Genomic DNA, 20,026 nt, shown 5'->3' with positions numbered 1-20,026 from the left:
GGAACACTGCATACGGTTCTCGTGTCCACATTTTAAACAGGATGTCTAAGAACTGGACAGGGCACAGAAAAGAGCTACAAAAATGATGTGTGCTGGAGAAAATAGATACTGTGAAAGGTTTAAAGATCATTGAGAGGTGACTTGATTACAATGTATAAGTGCATTCATAGGGAGAAAATACCAGCTACTAACGAGCTCTTTAATTTAGTCAAGAAAGGCATAACCAGAACCAATGGCTGGATAATGAAGCTAGACAAATTGAATTAAAAATAAGGCACATTTAAAAAAAAATACTGGAACAAGCTACCATGGGAAGTGGTGGATTGTCCATCTCTTGATGTCTTCAGAGCAAGACTGGATGCCTTTCTGGAAGATATGCTTTAGTGAAATACAAGTTACTGGGCTCAATAAAGTAGTATCTGGGTGAAATTAAATGGCCTGCAGTGTACAGGGGGTTAGACTAGATGATCTAATCATCCCTTCTAGTCTTAAACGCTATGAATAATTGGTACAGTTTTGCAAATCAAACCTATTTTAAACACCCATACTTTCTATCCTTCCATAAATATGCTAATTTCAAATATTATGGGTGTTCAACAAGTTCTTAAAAAGGCATATGGAGTTCTTTGAAGATGCTATTTCATTTACTATATATTTGACCAATTGAAGACAAAACAACTCTTCCAGAGGTTATCACTTTTGGTACCTTTGGTATATCACTTCACTCAGGATGGATGCTTGCTCCTCGTTTCTCAAATTGGAATCATTCTGTTATCAAAGTCTGTCTCAAAAAACAAATTATTTTTTTCTTCTGGTTGGTCAAAGATAAGGGCTTACAGGGAGCTTGATTAGTTTCACAAACAGATATAAGAGTAGCATCAGTGGAAAGATGACGAAGCTAAGGTAATCAGCACTATTAATAACTTTTTGATTCCTAATCAAATACAGCTGATTTTGCCTGCTGCTTATATACTAGTTCTATTATCATTATGCATCTTCCAGATTCTATAAGAGGATTCATTCTGATGCTTGTAAAACAACAACACAAAACCCCCATAAACTTTATTATATTTGCATCTGGCTTCATCCTGAAAACCGCCTTTGGGGGGAGGGGAGGAGAGAAAGAGGTATGTTATCATGTAATTAAAAATCCTGGGGGAAATCCTGGCTCCAACAAAGTGTTTTACCATTGACTTTTAGTAGGCCCAGGATTTCACCCCATATCATAATGCATACATATGCACATATGTTTCCCTAATTTCATTCTCAGAAAAAGCTAAATCATTTTTGTTGAAACCTTCACACACACACACACACACACACACACACACACACACATAAAATTCAGCCCAAGGCAAATACCTGACATGGAAAATTTCAACCCTTATAGTTAAAGTTCAGTAAAGTTATAAGCAACTGAAAACATGATCTTATCATGGATAGTGCTAGACAACTTTAACTACAGACATCACTACCAGAGCAACCTATAATAGATTGCCTTATTTATGGGATTTATGTGCCTGGCTGGCACAACAAACAGGTGTTAGATTGTGGTAATCTCTCTGCCCTTCTCAGACTGCTGACAGTCAGGTGTATTCCGTTATGGGAAAACATGAGAACCACTGCCTTTTTTGTTGCTTATTTCGGAAGTGAAATGAATCATCTCGCCTCCTTTCCAAAACTCTAGTTATGCTGCACACTCTTTGAAAAGATGCACCGTTTTTCATACAAACTCTACCAGTGGGAGCCAATCCAAGACTCTGAATGCACTCTGCCGCATGCAGGACAGTTTACACACCTCTGAGGAGAAAGCATCGACCATGGTATCTCAGACACATGGATTTGGTTGGCTCCACAGCAATTGTTATGCAACACTCCCTTAAAAGCCTTTTTTCCAAATAAAAAATGCGACTATTTTACAAGACAACTATGTACAGTAAATAATATGATCAATCTTTTTGGTATTGTTGGTTTACACATAAACTTACAGCAGTCTTAGTCATATGGCATGGCGGCTGCTGGATGAGACTATGGTTTTGTTTCAGCATGAAGGTTTAGTGATTATTCTAAAGACACTTGTACATCTGGGGTTTTACTATGTACCACATTGTGCAGCTTTAGTGTACGCACATTGTTTTCTTGTTCCAGGATGCTCTGATTAATCGCTTTCCCTTTCATAACACACTTATTTGCAACAAGAGTAACAAAAATTTAATGAGTTGCTGCCAATTTTATTGGCATCCTTCATCATTTGTGACATTAAAAAGAAAAAGAAAGAAACACCACTGACACAGTTTTCATATAAAAGGCATCTCTTCTCCAGAATACTTGTATTGTGCTTGCTAGCAAATTTTAAAATAGATTTAAAAAGCATAAATTTCAGCCAAGATAGAAATATGCATGTTAAAAATAGAATGGAGAAAAGTATATGAAACATGACAAATAATTTTCCAGAGAAGTTTTCATCAAGACATTTCTTTGAATGAGAAACATACAACAGAAATGAAATATTAAAAGAGCAAAATGTGACAGGTGTAAAGTATATATACACCTAGTTTTTGAAAAGGGAATATTGTCTGCTGATCAGAATGGCCAAATAATAAATTTTAAAATGTAATTTGTTAGTTTTGTCACCATTTTTAATAGTAAATTATCACTTTAAACACTTTGTTTTAATATTCTCTTCTTTTTATTTTCCAGTTCCCTTAAAAATAAGGGGGCATATTCTTTTTGTCATGGACAGGCACATCCACAAATTTCCCAATAATAATGCAGGTATTCCCTATCTGTCCAATTTCTTGCCCATGCAAATATCCTCCCTTTCTAATATATTCTCTCAGTCCCAAATTAAATAAATAAATAAATAAATAAAGGTCTATTGCATAAACCTCCCTTGGTAACACTACTTCCCAAAACACGCACACATCTGTGTTCACAGCTGGAAATAGTTCAACCATTGGTAGCCAAAGTAAGGCTCCAGTATGTTAAGGCAAGCTAGCCAAAAACTGGCTTCCCAACAATTTGAACAGCTGTTAGCCAGAGCATTTATTTATAGTAAAAAAAAAATGATGAGTGATAATAGCACCATGATATCTTGCAAGAACGGTTAGGAGTACATCTTGTTTGAAAGATAGCATTGGTTGGGGACAGGCAATGTAAACACACAAACATGTACTTTACCTATCAAGCAGATTATAATTCTGTCAGAAACACTGATATTCAATTAATCTACCCAGTTTTTCACAATAGATTCTGCAGGGCTCTGCTTCTGGAAAAAAGTTCCTATGTAAATTATTTTTAATTTAAGTGTTATTAGGAGTGTCAGAAAAATCAATTAACAGTGGTGGCCTAACTCTCTAGGGAAAAAAAGGTCTTTCATAAATAGAAATAAGATTATGCCATTTCTTCTACTGCGTTTATTCTAAAAATGACATCAAAGAGACATGACCTCTTTTTTTTTTTGGGTTGTGACATCACACAAAGTATTATTTTCACAGCTTCTTGTGTAGTTGGAGCCTCCGTGCTTCTGCACATTATATGCTGTTATCACTTTCTATCCTTGCATATGAATAATTTTAATCCTTTAGCAATTAACAGCCTTTTGGACTAAAATAAAAAAAAAACCTTAAGCGCAACCTTACTTTTGTTTTGTTAATTAATTTGGTCAGCAGTTCATTTACTCATTGTTTTAAGAGGCTTAAATATTTAATTTTGTGTTTGTCCCATTTAAGATCCTTTTTACTTTGGCTGTGATTGTTTCCTGTCATCTTTTTTTTTCAAATCTGTTTACGATCCAGGTGAAGTTTCCTATCCTCTAGTATCTTTCTTGCATGGCTTCTAGCATTACACATTACTTTGCATTTTTAATGTGCCACCTATTCATTCTGGTAAAAGTCTCGGTTTACACATTTTTTAAAAAGGTTCTTATTTGCATATCCATCTAATAAAGAAATAGATTAAAATTTTAAACCATTAGCAATAATCAATACTGTAAGCCAGGCTACGATTTCTTGACCTCCTCACTGTTTTCTCCACACTTTTTTGGGATTATTGCCATAGGTTCTAAGACCAGAAGGGACCATTGTGATCATCTCGTCTGACCTCCTGTATAGCACAGGCCATGGAACATCCCGCAGGTAATTCCTAGAGTGTCTTCTTTTTGAGAAACATCCCATCTTCATTTTAAAATGGTCAGATATGGAGAATCTACCACAACCCTTGGTAAATTGTTCCAATGGTTAATTACTATCACATTTAAAATCTATGTCTTATTTCCAGTCTGAACTTGTCTAGCTTCGACTTCTCACCGCTGGATCATGTTATGCCTTTTTCTGTAAGACTGAAGAGCCCATCATCAACTATTTGTTCAGCATGTAGGTAATCATAGCCTGCAATCAAGTCACCCCTTAATCTTCTTGGGGGAAGCAAAAGTGGATGGGAATCTGGGAGGCAGTGACCATGAGTTGGTTGAGTTCAGGATCCTGACGCAGGGAAGAAAAGTAAGCAGCAGGATAAGGACCCTGGACTTCAGGAAAGCAGACTTCGACTCCCTCAGGGAACGGATGGCCAGGATCCCCTGGGGGACTAACTTGAAGGGGAAAGGAGTCCAGGAGAGCTGGCTGTATTTCAAGGAATCCCTGTTGAGGTTACAGGGACAAACCATCCCGATGAGTCGAAAGAATAGTAAATATGGCAGGCGACCAGCTTGGCTTAATGGTGAAATCCTAGCGGATCTTAAACATAAAAAAGAAGCTTACAAGAAGTGGAAGGTTGGACATATGACCAGGGAAGAGTATAAAAATATTGCTCGGGCATGTAGGAATGTTATCAGGAGGGCCAAATCGCACCTGGAGCTGCAGCTAGCCAGAGATGTCAAGAGTAACAAGAAGGGTTTCTTCAGGTATGTTGGCAACAAGAAGAAAGCCAAGGAATGTGTGGGCCCCTTACTGAATGAAGGAGGCAACCTAGTGACAGAGGATGTGGAAAAAGCTAATGTACTCAATGCTTTTTTTGCCTCTGTTTTCACTAACAAGGTCAGCTCCCAGACTGCTGCGCTGGGCATCACAAAATGCGGAAGAGATGCCCAGCCCTCTGTGGAGATAGAGGCGGTTACGGACTATTTAGAAAAGCTGGACGTGCACAAGTCCATGGGGCCGGACAAGTTGCATCCGAGAGTGCTGAAGGAATTGGCGGCTGTGATTGCAGAGCCACTGGCCATTATCTTTGAAAACTCGTGGCGAACCGGGGAAGTCCCGGATGACTGGAAAAAGGCTAATGTAGTGCCAATCTTTAAAAAAGGGAAGAAGGAAGATCCTGGGAACTACAGGCCAGTCAGCCTCACCTCAGTCCCTGGAAAAATCATGGAGCAGGTCCTCAAAGAATCAATCCTGAAGCACTTGCATGAGAGGAAAGTGATCAGGAACAGCCAGCATGGATTCACCAAGGGAAGGTCATGCCTGACTAATCTAATTGCCTTCTATAATGAGATTACTGGTTCTGTGGATGAAGGGAAAGCAGTGGATGTATTGTTTCTTGACTTTAGCAAAGCTTTTGACACGGTCTCCCATAGTATTCTTGTCAGCAAGTTAAGGAAGCATGGGCTGGATGAATGCACTATAAGGTGGGTAGAAAGCTGGCTAGATTGTCGGGCTCAACGGGTAGTGATCAATGGCTCCATGTCTAGTTGGTAGCCGGTATCAAGTGGAGTGCCCCAAGGGTCGGTCCTGGGGCCGGTTTTATTCAATATCTTCATAAATGATCTGGAGGATGGTGTGGATTGCACTCTCAGCAAATTTGCGGATGATACTAAACTGGGAGGAGTGGTAGATACGCTGGAGGGGAGGGATAGGATACAGAAGGACCTAGACCAATTGGAAGATTGGGCCAAAAGGAATCTGATGAGGTTCAATAAGGATAAGTGCAGGGTCCTGCACTTAGGACGGAAGAACCCAATGCACAGCTACAGACTAGGGACCGAATGGCTAGGCAGCAGTTCTGCGGAAAAGGACCTAGGGGTGACAGTGGACGAGAAGCTGGATATGAGTCAGCAGTGTGCCCTTGTTGCCAAGAAGGCCAATGGCATTTTGGGATGTATAAGTAGGGGCATAGCGAGCAGATCGAGGGACGTGATCGTTCCCCTCTATTCGACATTGGTGAGGCCTCATCTGGAGTACTGTGTCCAGTTTTGGGCCCCACACTTCAAGAAGGATGTGGATAAATTGGAGAGAGTCCAGCGAAGGGCAACAAAAATGATTAGGGGACTGGAACACATGAGTTATGAGGAGAGGCTGAGGGAGCTGGGATTGTTTAGCCTGCAGAAGAGAAGAATGAGGGGGGATTTGATAGCTGCTTTCAACTACCTGAAAGGGGGTTCCAAAGAGGATGGCTCTAGACTGTTCTCAATGGTAGCAGATGACAGAACGAGGAGTAATGGTCTCAAGTTGCAGTGGGGGAGGTTTAGATTGGATATTAGGAAAAACTTTTTCACTAAGAGGGTGGTGAAACACTGGAATGCGTTACCTAGGGAGGTGGTAGAATCTCCTTCCTTAGAGGTTTTTAAGGTCAGGCTTGTCAAAGCCCTGGCTGGGATGATTTAACTGGGAATTGGTCCTGCTTTGAGCAGGGGGTTGGACTAGATGACCTTCTGGGGTCCCTTCCAACCCTGATATTCTATGATTCTCTTTGCTAAAATATTACAATTATTTATACAATACTGGTGGTGTGCTAGGCAGAACTCCTCAAAGGTGTTTAGGCACTTAACTCCCTAGCCTAGCACTCCCATAGTAGTTAGGTGCCTTAATTCCTTTGAGGAACTCAGCCTTAAGAAACAGGTGGGAGACAAGATCCCCATCCTGAAGATCCAATCATCTAAACCCCTCATCCAGCACATCACTTCAACACCTGCTCAATTTTAAACATGTGTGCAATTCTACTGACTTCATTGGCAGTACTCAAGTGTTTACTCTAAAGCACATGGCTAAGTGGTTTACTGGATCAGGGCCTAAGTAAACAAAGTGCAAAGAGAGGTAAGGGTGAGATATAATGAGAGTATGAATGTAGTGTCAACATTTAGCATACATCACTTAATGCCATAATTTCTTGTTTGAAGCTTTTTAAAAAATATACAGTATTTATTTCTGTCTTTGTGATGAGTTTTACAGGTCTCTTATTTTTCTGAGTTTTCAAATTCTTTAGAGCAGGGACCCATGTGTATGTATGAAGCAATGTATATGTTTATGTAATATTAGCCAACTATCCCTTCAGCAATTATTTATTTCAATAAACAGAAAATGTAATAATAATTCAACAGGGTCCAGCCTGAACTCTGGGTGTCCTAATAACAATTAAGATTACAACCCCATTGGTATCATTTATATAAATTTTCAACCCCAAAACAAGGAAGAAATATGGGCCTTGCAGTGTGTCCAGAAGATTTAAAAATCCAGACTTTACAGACAAAGGAGAAAAGTAAATTCCATCTGAGATACCTTCACACCCAACACATCCATTTACATAGCTCAAGATGCCCCATCCTGGTAATCCGCCTTTCTCAGAATGCCATGCAGCCACCTACTCAGTAACCAGGCCCCAAACCCTTTATGGCTTTAAGTTTAAACACAGCACCTTGGATTGTATGTTGCACTATTCCCATTTTGTCAGTTTTTTTAATCCTAATTTTTTTTTAAATGGAGCAGCTCAGATTTAGGGAATACATGGGGGGGAAGGTGAGGGAAAGGAAGGTGGCTTTAGTCTTTTTAAGGAAAGGATTATTGTTTATTTGTAGGTTTCAGAGTAACAGCCGTGTTAGTCTGTATTCGCAAAAAGAAAAGGAGTACTTGTGGCACCTTAGAGACTAACCAATTTATTAGAGCATAAGCTTTCGTGAGCTACAGCTCACTTCATCAGATGCATATCGTGGAAACTGCAGCAGACTTTATATATACACAGAGAATATGAACCAATACCTCCTCCCACCCCACTGTCCTGCTGGTAATAGCTTATCTAAAGTGATCATCAGGTGGGCCATTTCCAGCACAAATCCAGGTTTTCTCACCCTCCACCCCCCCACACAAATTCACTCTCCTGCTGGTGATAGCCCATCCAAAGTGACAACTCTTTACACAATGTGCATGACAATCAAGTTGGGCTATTTCCTGCACAAATCCAGGTTTTCTCACATCCCCCCCACCCCCATACACACACAAACTCACTCTCCTGCTGGTAATAGCTCATCCAAACTGACCACTCTTCAAGTTTAAATCCAAGTTAAACCAGAACATCTGGGGGGGGGAGTATGAAAAAACAAGAGGAAACAGGCTACCTTGCATAATGACTTAGCCACTCCCAGTCTCTATTTAAGCCTAAATTAATAGTAACCAATTTGCAAATGAATTCCAATTCAGCAGTTTCTCGCTGGAGTCTGGATTTGAAACTTCAATCCATCGGTGATCTTCCTGATAACACCATCCTGGCCACTATGGATGTAGAAGCCCTCTACACCAACATTCCACACAAAGATGGACTACAAGCCGTCAAGAACACTATCCCCGATAATGTCACGGCTAACCTGGTGGCTGAACTTTGTGACTTTGTCCTTACCCATAACTACTTCACATTTGGGGACAATGTATACCTTCAGATCAGCGGCACTGCTATGGGTACCCGCATGGCCCCACAGTATGCCAACATTTTTATGGCTGATTTAGAACAACGCTTCCTCAGCTCTCGTCCCCTAAAGCCCCTACTCTACTTGCGCTATATTGATGACATCTTCATCATCTGGACCCATGGAAAAGAAGCCCTTGAGGAATTCCACCATGATTTCAACAATTTCCATCCCACCACCAACCTCAGCCTGGTCCAGTCCACACAAGAGATCCACTTCCTGGACACTACAGTGCTAATAAACAATGGTCACATAAACACCACCCTATACCGGAAACCTACTGACCGCTATTCCTACCTGCATGCCTCCAGCTTTCACCCTGACCACACCACACGATCCATCGTCTACAGCCAAGCTCTGCGATACAACTGCATTTGCTCCAACCCCTCAGACAGAGACAAACACCTACAAGATCTCTGTCAAGCTTTCTTACAACTACAATACCCACCTGCAGAAGTAAAGAAACAGATTGATAGAGCCAGAAGAGTTCCCAGAAGTTACCTACTACAGGACAGGCCTAACAAAGAAAATAACAGAACGCCACTAGCCGTCACCTTCAGCCCCCAACTAAAACCCCTCCAACGCATTATTAAGGATCTACAACCTATCCTAAAGGATGACCCAACACTCTCACAAATCTTGGGAGACAGGCCAGTCCTTGCCTACAGACAGCCCCGCAACCTGAAGCAAATACTCACCAACAATCACATACCACACAACAGGACCACTAACCCAGGAACTTATCCTTGCAACAAAGCCCGTTGCCAATTGTGCCCACATATCTATTCAGGGGACACCATCACAGGGCCTAATAACATCAGCCACACTATCAGAGGCTCATTCACCTGCACATCCACCAATGTGATATATGCCATCATGTGCCAGCAATGCCCCTCTGCCATGTACATTGGTCAAACTGGACAGTCTCTACGTAAAAGAATAAATGGACACAAATCAGATGTCAAGAATTATAACATTCATAAACCAGTCGGAGAACACTTCAATCTCTCTGGTCACGCAATCACAGACATGAAGGTCGCTATCTTAAAACAAAAAAACTTCAAATCCAGACTCCAGCGAGAAACTGCTGAATTGGAATTCATTTGCAAATTGGATACTATTAATTTAGGCTTAAATAGAGACTAGGAGTGGCTAAGTCATTATGCAAGGTAGCCTGTTTCCTCTTGTTTTTTCCTACCCCCCCCCCCCAGATGTTCTGGTTTAACTTGGATTTAAACTTGAAGAGTGGTCAGTTTGGATGAGCTATTACCAGCAGGAGAGTGAGTTTGTGTGTGTATGGGGGTGGGGGGGATGTGAGAAAACCTGGATTTGTGCAGGAAATAGCCCAACTTGATTGTCATGCACATTGTGTAAAGAGTTGTCACTTTGGATGGGCTATCACCAGCAGGAGAGTGAATTTGTGTGGGGGGGTGGAGGGTGAGAAAACCTGGATTTGTGCTGGAAATGGCCCACCTGATGATCACTTTAGATAAGCTATTACCAGCAGGACAGTGGGGTGGGAGGAGGTATTGGTTCATATTCTCTGTGTATATATAAAGTCTGCTGCAGTTTCCACGATATGCATCTGAGGAAGTGAGCTGTAGCTCACGAAAGCTTATGCTCTAATAAATTGGTTAGTCTCTAAGGTGCCACAAGTACCCCTTTTCTTTTTTAGTAAAAAAAAGAAGAGTGCCACCCTTGAATAATTTACAATCTAAAAGGGCAAACAACAGATGATGGGTTTGGTACTGAGATGCAACATATAAGTTTTAGTTAAGGTGATAGCTGATACATGTCTAGTTTGCTCCATAGTTTCTTAAATGTAAAAAAATAAGCAAAATCTTACTGACTCATTTGTTTTAATCACCATGTAGAAAAAAGTCTTGAAAAAGAGGTTATTAGCCATGTGGACCAACTCAGGAAGAGTATCTAAGCCTAGGGTAAAGTGCGGAAAGAGCATCCAGATGGCTCTGAGGCCTTATCTACACTACAGGGGAAATTCGATCTAAGCTATGCAATTTGAGTTACTATAAATAGTGTAACTCAAATGGACGTAGCTTAGATCTACATACCACAAAGTCCACACTACGTGAAGTTGACGGGAGACGCTCTCCTGTCGACTCCCCCTACTCTTCTCGATCCGGTGGCGTACAGGAGTCGATGGGAGAGCGATCTGTGGTCAATTTAGCAGATCTTCACTAGATCCGCTAAATCTACCATCATTGCTTGTCAATTCCCCAGTAAGTGTAGACAAGCTCTAAGAAAAGCAATCAAAAAGGACACCAAGTCTGGCATCACTAGCAGAATGGAAGGTGTGGTGGCAAGAAACAAGGTTACAGAAACAAAGAGGCCAAATTATACAAGGGCTCAAATAGAAAGATAAGTTTAAACTTGATGCACTAGAGAAGGACTCAGAGGATAGATTTAAAAAGGGGGGAGGGGCCGACAAATCAGTAAGACAGGAAAGTTATCTTAGCAGCTATATTTATATCAGCTAGATGAATGTGAGGTGGATGTCAGGGAAATCAGAGAGGAGGGAGATGGAGAAATCAAGATGAGAAATGGTGAAGGCCTGGCAAGAGTTTTATTTAGTCAGAAAGAAATTCCAGATATTAGAATGTTGAGGAGAAAGAAGTGCCAAGAGATGTGGCAAGGAAGGAGCTGAAGATGAAAGATGAAAATGAGACAGATGAAGTAAAGTATTGGTCTCTATTTAGTGGAGAAGGAAAGCTATCAACAGATGACATCAAGAAGGCGGAGATATTTAATGCCTATTTTGCTTCAGTCGTCACTAAAAAGTTTAAATTAATATTAACAAGGAACACAATCCAGAATAGGGAAAGAAAAGTTGGAGGTATTCAAGTCAGCAGAGCCTGACAAAATTCACCCTAGGATATTTAAAGAACTAGCTGAATCGATCTTGGAAACATTAGTGATTATCTTCAAAAACTAATGGAGGAAGGGTGAGATCCCAGAGGACTGGAGAAGAGCAGACCATCTTAAAAAGAGCAACAAAGAGGCCCCAGAGAATTGTAGACCAGTCAGCCTAACTTTGATACCTGTACAAATACCGGAACAAATTGTTAAACAATCAGTTTGTAAGCACCCAGACAATAATGGGGTAATAAGTAATAGCCAACATGGATTTGTCAAGAACAAATCATGCCATACCAACCTAATTTCCTTCTTTGACAGAGTTACTGGCCTAGAGGATGGGGGGGGGGGGGGAACGCTGTAGACATGATATATCTTGATTTTAGTAAGGCTTTTGATGTCCCATATTAAATTCTCATAAGCAAACTATGGAAACATGGTCTAGATGATACTACTGTAAGGTGAATGCATAATTGGTTGAAAGGCTGTACTCATACAGTAGTTATTAATGGTTCACTGTCAAAATGGAAAGACATCATCTGGTGCGGCCCCAAAGGGTTCTCTTCTGGGTCTGGTAGTGTAACAAGAGAACTGAATTTTACTGAACTGCAGCCATTTTGTATATCCAGCCACTATTCACTGAAAACCAAATACCACATAGTTAGGAAAAATTGTTAGGCCTTTCATAGGCAAGACCAAACAGCTGTATGATTGCAGTTTTGCTAATCAGAATGGGAGGATGGGACAGAGAGTTAACGTACCATGAGAATGGTAGGGAGTGTGTGACCTTGGCTGACCTTGGACCTAAGTGCCCCTGACATACAAGTTTTATTGTTGTTATGACTAGAAATGCTTTGCTGATAAAGATAATGAGCAATTCGCTGAAGGTAGGTGACCCACTAGGGGGTTACTATGAGTTATGTGCTTTGACTGAGCTAGCTATATAAGATTAAGTAAAAGAGTACACCTTGGAGCAGTTTGTGGCAGCTTTTCTTTGAGCAGAGACTGACATCCTCCCCCCAGCAGCTGGACGGAAGGAGTGCTCCCTGGAAGCCCAGTAGTTGCCCACTCAAAACTATGTTAGACTTTGGGTAACTATGCTTGGGGTGCTCTAGAACTACTGCGTGTGTGTGTGCGCGCTTGAGACTCAATAAAGAAGGAGCTTTGGGTTAAAGCATTCTTGTTTGTACTAATCATTTATCAGATGGAGGAGCCGTGTCCCCACTGATTTATTCCTGACACCTCCTGAAGAAAACAAAGTTAAGTTACCACAGTTTTGGGTTCTGAAAACCCTGAACAACAGTACTATTGAACATTTTCATTGTTGACTTGGATAATGGAGTGGAGAGTATGATTATAAAATCTGCGGATGACACCAAGATGGGAGGGATTGCTAGCACTTTGGATGACAGGGTTAGGATTCAATATGACCTTGACAATTTCTGAAATCAATAAGATGAAATTCAATAAAGACAAGTGCATAGTACTACACTTAGGAAGGAAAAATCAAATGCATGAATACAAAATGAGAAATAACTGGCTAGGCAGTAGTTGTCATAAATATAAAGGGAAGGGTAAACCCCTTTAAAATCCCCCCTGGCCAGAGGAAAAATCCTCTCACCTGTAAAGGGTTAAGAAGCTAAAGGTAACCTTGCTGGCACCTGACCAAAATGACCAATGAGGAGACAAGATACTTTCAAAAGCTGGGAGGAGGGAGAGAAACAAAGGGTCTGTGTCTGTCGGTACGCTGCTTTTGCCGGGGATAGACTAGGAATGGAGTCTTAGAACTTTAGTAAGTAAGCTAGCTAGGTATGTGTTAGATTATGATTTCTTTAAATGGCTGAGAAAAGAATTGTGCTGAATAGAATGACTATTTCTGTCTGTGTGCCTTTTTTGTAACTTAAGGTTTTGCCTAGAGGGATTCTCTATGTTTTGAATCTAATTACCCTGTAAGGTATCTACCATCCTGATTTTACAGGGGTGATTCCTTTACTTCTATTTCTATTAAAAGTCTTCTTGTAAGAAAACTGAATGCTTTTTCATTGTTCTCAGATCCAAGGGTTTGGGTCTGTGGTCACCTATGCAAATTGGTGAGGATTTTTACCAAACCTTTCCCAGGAAGTGGGGTGCAAGAGTTGGGAGGATTTTGGGGGGAAAGACGTGTCCAAACTACGTTTCCCAGTAAACCCAGTTAGAGTTTGGTGGTGGCAGTGGATATTCCAAGGACAAAGGATAAAATTAATTTGTACCTTGGGGAAGTTTTAACCTAAGCTGGTAAAAGTAAGCTTAGGAGGTTTTCATGCAGGTCCGCACATCTGTACCCTAGAGTTCAGAGTGAGGGAGGAACCTTGACAGTAGTACTGCAGAAAAGGAACTGGGGGTTACAGTGGATCACAAATTATATATAAGCCAACAACATGATGCAGTTGTGAGAAAGGCTAATACCATTCTGAGGTACATTAACAGAAACGTTGCATGAAAGACAGTAAGTAATTGTCCTGCTCTACTCTGCATTGATCAGGCCTCAGCTGGAGTAATGCATTTTAGGCACAATGCTTTAGGAAAGATGTGGACAAACTGGAAAGAGTCCAAAGAGAACAAAAAAAAATGATAAAAGGTATAGAAAACCTGACCTATAAGGAAAGGTTAAAACCACTGGTAATATGTTTAGTCTTGAGAAAAGACGACTAAGGGGGGGGTGGGATACCTGTTGTAGTCTTCTAATACGTTAAAGGCTCTTATAAGGAGGATGGTAATCAATTGTTCTCCACATCCACTGAAGGTAGTACAAGAATTAATTGGCTTAAATTGCAGTAAGGGAGATTTAGGTTAAATATTAGGAAAAACTACCAAGGGAGGTTGTGGAATCTCCATCACTGGATGTTTTTAAGAACAGGTTAGACAAACACCTTCAGGGATGATCTAGCTATACTTGGTCCTGTCTCAGCACCAGGGGCTGGACTAGATGACCTCTCATGGTCCCTTCCAGCCAGCTATGATCCTCAGCTTATGGTCCTACATGACATGGAACGGGTGTTTTTGTCACAAGTGACACAGAATGGGTGGGAATGGTGAGGGTTTCTGAGGAAAAGTAAGTTTATTTTGGCCAATGAATTGATCTTTTGCCAAGAATTAACCACTCAAATGTATAAACAAACAAGAATAGGATTTAGCAAGTGATAAAGGAAATGGCACTTCATCGTGAGACCCAAACCAAAATAAGCACAATACAGTGACTAAGGACTGTTCCACAAAAGGAATATTGTTATTACGAGGCATATAGTACATATTGCCATGACAGCATCCACCAGTTCAATGGTGTATTCTCTTGTGTGGATCTTCTCCCCTCCTCTCCTACTCTTCCCCATCCCTGCCGTATATAGGGCCTGATATAAAGCCCACTGAAGCCAATGAAGAATCTCCGATCAGCTTCACTGGAGTTTGGATCAGGCCCATAGTACACACACTTCATTTCTCCCTCCTGAAGAGTATGAATCCTTGACTACCAACTTTAACGCATCACAAAGCTTGCTGATAATTAGCATCTGTGCAAAGTGCAGCTCAGTATTTCCCTATTTTGAAATGGATATATGGGTAAATAACTATGCAATCAGCTTGTAACACTGAGGCAAAATGCAGATATTATGTATAGGTGTGTATTTTGTGAGGGGGAGGGTCACAGCCTCCTGTGAACAATTACTAAGTTGTCAATGGAATTAATTAGTTTTTTTATTTTAAAAAGTTATTGATTTGTTACAATAACCAGCTACTACTGTCTCTTTGTATGTGGAGATTTGTAAACTACTTCCATTTGAGAAGTAATTGATTCCATTTTTATCATTTGCACAAGTTTATGTGGTTGTCGTCATCCATAGAGCTTATAATATCTATTTGCTGCAAATTATAGTTCTTCATTCAAAAGCTGTATTGGAAAACAAAATGCTAGTTTATGCTGTAAATGGAAGTACAGAACCTTAATCACTCATTGTTAACATTAGGAACTCATTTTATTCTTTGCAAGAACAATTTAATTAAAACTGTGGAGAATTTGTGTGTGTGTAAAAGTACCAAAGTTTCAAACATATTTACACTATATGACAGGTGATGAAATGAACTTCTTCTCTTCATGCTGACATGAACCAGACTGTTTTGGGAGCGAATGGAGGTCTTATGATTAAAGCACAGGACTGCGAGTCAGGAGACTTTGTTTCTATTCTTGGTTCTCCAACAGATTTCCCATATATGCACTTGCACAAGACACTTAGGCTCAAGTTTTCAAGTGTCTATAGGTGCCTAAACTGCAGCATATGGAGTGTGATTTTCAGACATGTTGATCACCTGCAGCTCCCGGTGACTTCAAATGGAGCCACAAATACACAGCATCTCCTCCAAAAATAAGACCCACAGAGTCTCAAATTAGGCACCCAAAACCAGTGACCACTTTTGAAAATATTTCCCTTAATCGGCCTGTACTTCAGTTTCATCTACAAAATGGAGATACTACTACTTACTTACCCCAACAATGTGCCCCTGAAACTTAATCAATGTTTATAAATAGCACTGGGATTCTTAGGTACAGAGCACTTTAAAAGTATGATTTTCCCTTCCTTTTCAGCAATTTTACAGCACTAAAATTTCAAATCTATGAAGAGATTTGCTCACAAAGCAAAGAGAATCATTAGATGGAACCAAAAAAAAAAAATATTAGAAATGTGCACCTGCTTTTCCACATTTCATTTAGCCTCTACACCTAATTTTAGGTCAGGTTTTCTGCTATGTATGTCCGTTGTGCTGGTATCCCTCAGTGATACCTTCTGGTCATGGCGAGACTCACCCTATCTCAGGCATCCACACTGCCTCAGGAAAAAAAATATTACAAAACCCATTAGCTTTTGGTAAGTCAGGTCAGATGATTATAATCTAAATGATAAAGATCAGGTAATATTTTCAAAAATGTGTACACATTTCTCAGTAAGACTCCATCTATAAATGAGGATCTCAAAGCTTAAGGTACATCAATAAACCCTTCTGCAGGGGTTAGAACTATCAGCTCATTTTTGGACATCTGTATAAAAAGAAATATTAAGATATAGTTATGGTCTCAAAAAATGAAAATCCTCTTGGGTGACCCAAAAAAACCCACGTCACACTGCCTCATATAGTAAATCATTTTACTGTTGCCCTTTTATATTTAATACCCTTCTGCAGTACACATTTATCTCTACACTAGCAAAGTGTACTCATTGATTTCCTATGGACTCTCTGGAAGAAGGTTCTGCTTCCCTGATGATGAGTACAAAGGGTGGATGACCCCATTCTCATTCCAATGCAAACCCTGCACTTTTACATTTCTGCGTAGACCATATGAATGTGTGGCCAGCTAAGAACTCTCTGCCCTCTTCCTACAGAATGCATTGCTGCTGTAACTACAGGCATTTTTTCCTTCTTTATGCAACAGTATTTTTGAAGACCACAGTCTAAGGTGTGAACCTCTGAAATGCATTCATTTATCAGGAACATAACTGTACCTTGCAAATTGTAGCTAAATCTTCTGTTCTAAACCAATATTCTAAAATGACATCTTGCCCCTTTTGTGCATGTGTTTTAAACCAACATTATTTTGCTCTACTGTACCGTTATTTTGCTGTTTTGCTCAGGGACATGAGGAAATGGTATGGACCCAGTTTAAATCATATTTATGTGCCAGATAAAAGTGGCATCAGGAACCCACTTCCTTTTTACATCCAGGATGCAGATGAGTTTAGTAAACAATAAAATGATTTTGAAAATTGGCCAATCATTTTATTTGACAACCCTAGCAAATAAAATTTTAAAATCAACAGTTACTACTGATCACAAATTTTTAAATACATCTTTTATGTGGAACAGTAAAAACTATTTTTTGAAATGATCATTTCAGGTTCTAAAACAAATATAAACAAAAATTCCCTCAACTGTGATACTAAGGACACCTTGAATTATTCTAACTGAAAGATTTTTAAATCCAAATTACATTTAATCAAGTATGTTATTTGTTTACTTTTTGTACTATTTAGTTTATTCAAGGGAAAAGTGTCTTGTCAGTTTCAGTTTTACTTCGTTTCACTTTTTGGTTCTTATGTACTAGCACATAGTGCCACTAGGATTGCAAAAGACACACGACAATCTTTAAATCCAAGATTAACACTTTTTAAATTTTAAACATCACAAAGCCCATCTCTGTTAGTAACAGATTAGGCTATGTACAACTTTTTTCATTAAGCAAAAACCCTAAACTTTGGATCTAATCTATCAGACATTGTCTTTTTAATCTCCAGAAACCTTGGGACAAATTTTGCTTAGATTACAACTGAAAATAAATGATAGTATCAATCCAGTGTTTTACAGACTTCTGAAAAAACAACACAAAACGTATCACAATTCACAGTCTTTTTTTCATAATAAAAAGTCCCAGTCCACAAAAACCTAAGACACCTTGTTGGCAGGGCAACCTGAGAAAATCTGTACAGCATCTCACTCAACACTTGGTTATCTCATATACACATATAGTACATGTTGGCAGTATGCACAAATACTTACACAGAAATTTCTAAAACTGCAGAAACTCTAAAGTCTGGGGATCAGACCAAAAAGGCCAGAAATACTGAAAGCAGCGCTGACTCAAAGGTATGACTTGACTGAGGGGGGTCAAACGCAAGCTGAGCCATTGGAGTTACTCTCAACACAGGAAGGAGAAAATGCATAGAGCAAAGTATTAAATTCAGTCCAACACCCAGGAAGTACTGACTGGATTGTTTTTCCTTGGCTATTCCATATTCAGAAACACACAAAGCCAAGCCACAAAACCAGCTCTCAGCTCAAGCTTTCGACAACTTACCTATATCCACTGACTGCTTTCAGTGGAAGGGTTTATATAAAATATTACCAGGTTTAAAAATAGTACAAAGAGGAAGGGGGGGGCCTAGTTAACAAGCATACAGCTTAGAGTTCCAATGGGAATCAGTGCCTGCTGCATGATGAGATAGCATATAAGGGAGAGTACTCCCTCAAAACATCACAGTTTTGTATTTCCACTACAGGGATTTTCTTGAAGATGAAAGACCAGGTTTAAGCCCGCAATTATAGTTTTAAGTTTTTATGGTTCCTTTCCTTTCAAAGGATCCTAAAGCACCTCACATCACTACATAGATTCAACACCACTGCAATGCAGCCACTTCTGGGGTGGACAGCAGTAGCTAACCAGTACACAGAACATTAATCAACAGCGAGGGGAAGGAGAAATTATGGACACCACCACTATGTTAGACCTTTGCTCTGAGAAAACCCATAGCTTTTTTGGTAGGGGTGGGGTAAGCAGAGGTAATGGTTAATTTTTCATGACTATTAAATAAGATGAAAAAGAGAATTTCAGTTTGCCAGTTAGTCTCACTTGGTTTCTGTTGGACAAATGTCCATAAAAATCACCACCAGAACTGCCAGTTTTGTTGACAGTCTCAGAGAAGTCAAAAAATTAATCAACCTAAAGACAACTGGTTCCTTCACTTCACAGGGGGAAGCTTGTGCCATCCTGTAAATAGAGAATTTCAGTCTCCAAGGTTGGCAATCCGAACTCTGAATCCTACTAAATTCTCTTTAAAAAATTAAGAGAAAAAAAAACTTTAGCACATAGGTGTTATTTTTAGAGTTCTCTTTAAGAATGCAAAAATATGGCAAGCATCAACACAACAGACCTTCATTTTCATGCAGAGTGCCTTGGAACTGGATTCAAAATAGATTTCTTGGTACAGTCTCCAAATTTAAATTTTCCAGGTATGGCTTCCCTGATGTTTTTCAGTTTTATATAAAAAACAAAAAGTTATTTCTAAGAACATTACCAACAAATCACCCCTCCACAGCCAATGCTGAAAGATGAACTGCAATGATATGTCGAAAATGCAAAAATTAAAACTCCTAAACCTAAGGTTTAAGTCATAGAGTAACTGTCCTACTTCTGATTTTAAAATTGCTAGTTTTTATATGGTGTTTACAGGAGAATTCACTTTACTCTCCTTCATTTGGTTGTTTATATTGAGAAGTGTTATTTTGATTACATTTAATTTTATTAAGAACATGGCTTGTGATGCCAGGAAGAAATCTCCTCAGTGAGGTATGGTTGAACTGCTATTGATATTGTACAAAGGATCCTTTTACATGGTACTAGATGCTGGGAGTGCATCATATTGATTTAGGAATAAAAAGCTATTTTTTCAAGTAGAGTCAACCCTTCCTTTCATAAGCACTTTGTAATGCTTTAAAGTTTGAGGGCTTGTTTTTTTTTAAAAAATGAAGTGGAGTAAACAAAACAAATTAGATTTGAGCAATGTTGCTATATTTAGTGAGAAGAAATGGTTTGTAAGCTTTTTTGGCTGCAGTTCAGATTAAAAAAACCATTAATATGTCTGGCTCTCAAATTTAGACCAAGGCTACTTTTTAAGTGTTAAAAAACAT

The 20,026-nt window shown here is 39.6% G+C and overlaps 1 protein-coding gene across 1 annotated transcript in view; it reads right to left on the bottom strand.

Moving 5' to 3' along the window:
• Window positions 1-20,026, bottom strand: part of PPARGC1A (PPARG coactivator 1 alpha) — a 491,326-nt gene that overhangs the window by 468,421 nt on the left and 2,879 nt on the right. The window lies entirely within an intron of this gene.

This window comes from Lepidochelys kempii, chromosome 4 (assembly GCF_965140265.1).
Source record: "Lepidochelys kempii isolate rLepKem1 chromosome 4, rLepKem1.hap2, whole genome shotgun sequence".
NCBI lineage: Eukaryota > Metazoa > Chordata > Testudines > Cheloniidae > Lepidochelys > Lepidochelys kempii.
The sequence above is the reverse complement of the archived record's forward strand: the minus strand, read 5'-3'. Positions and strand labels throughout refer to the sequence as shown.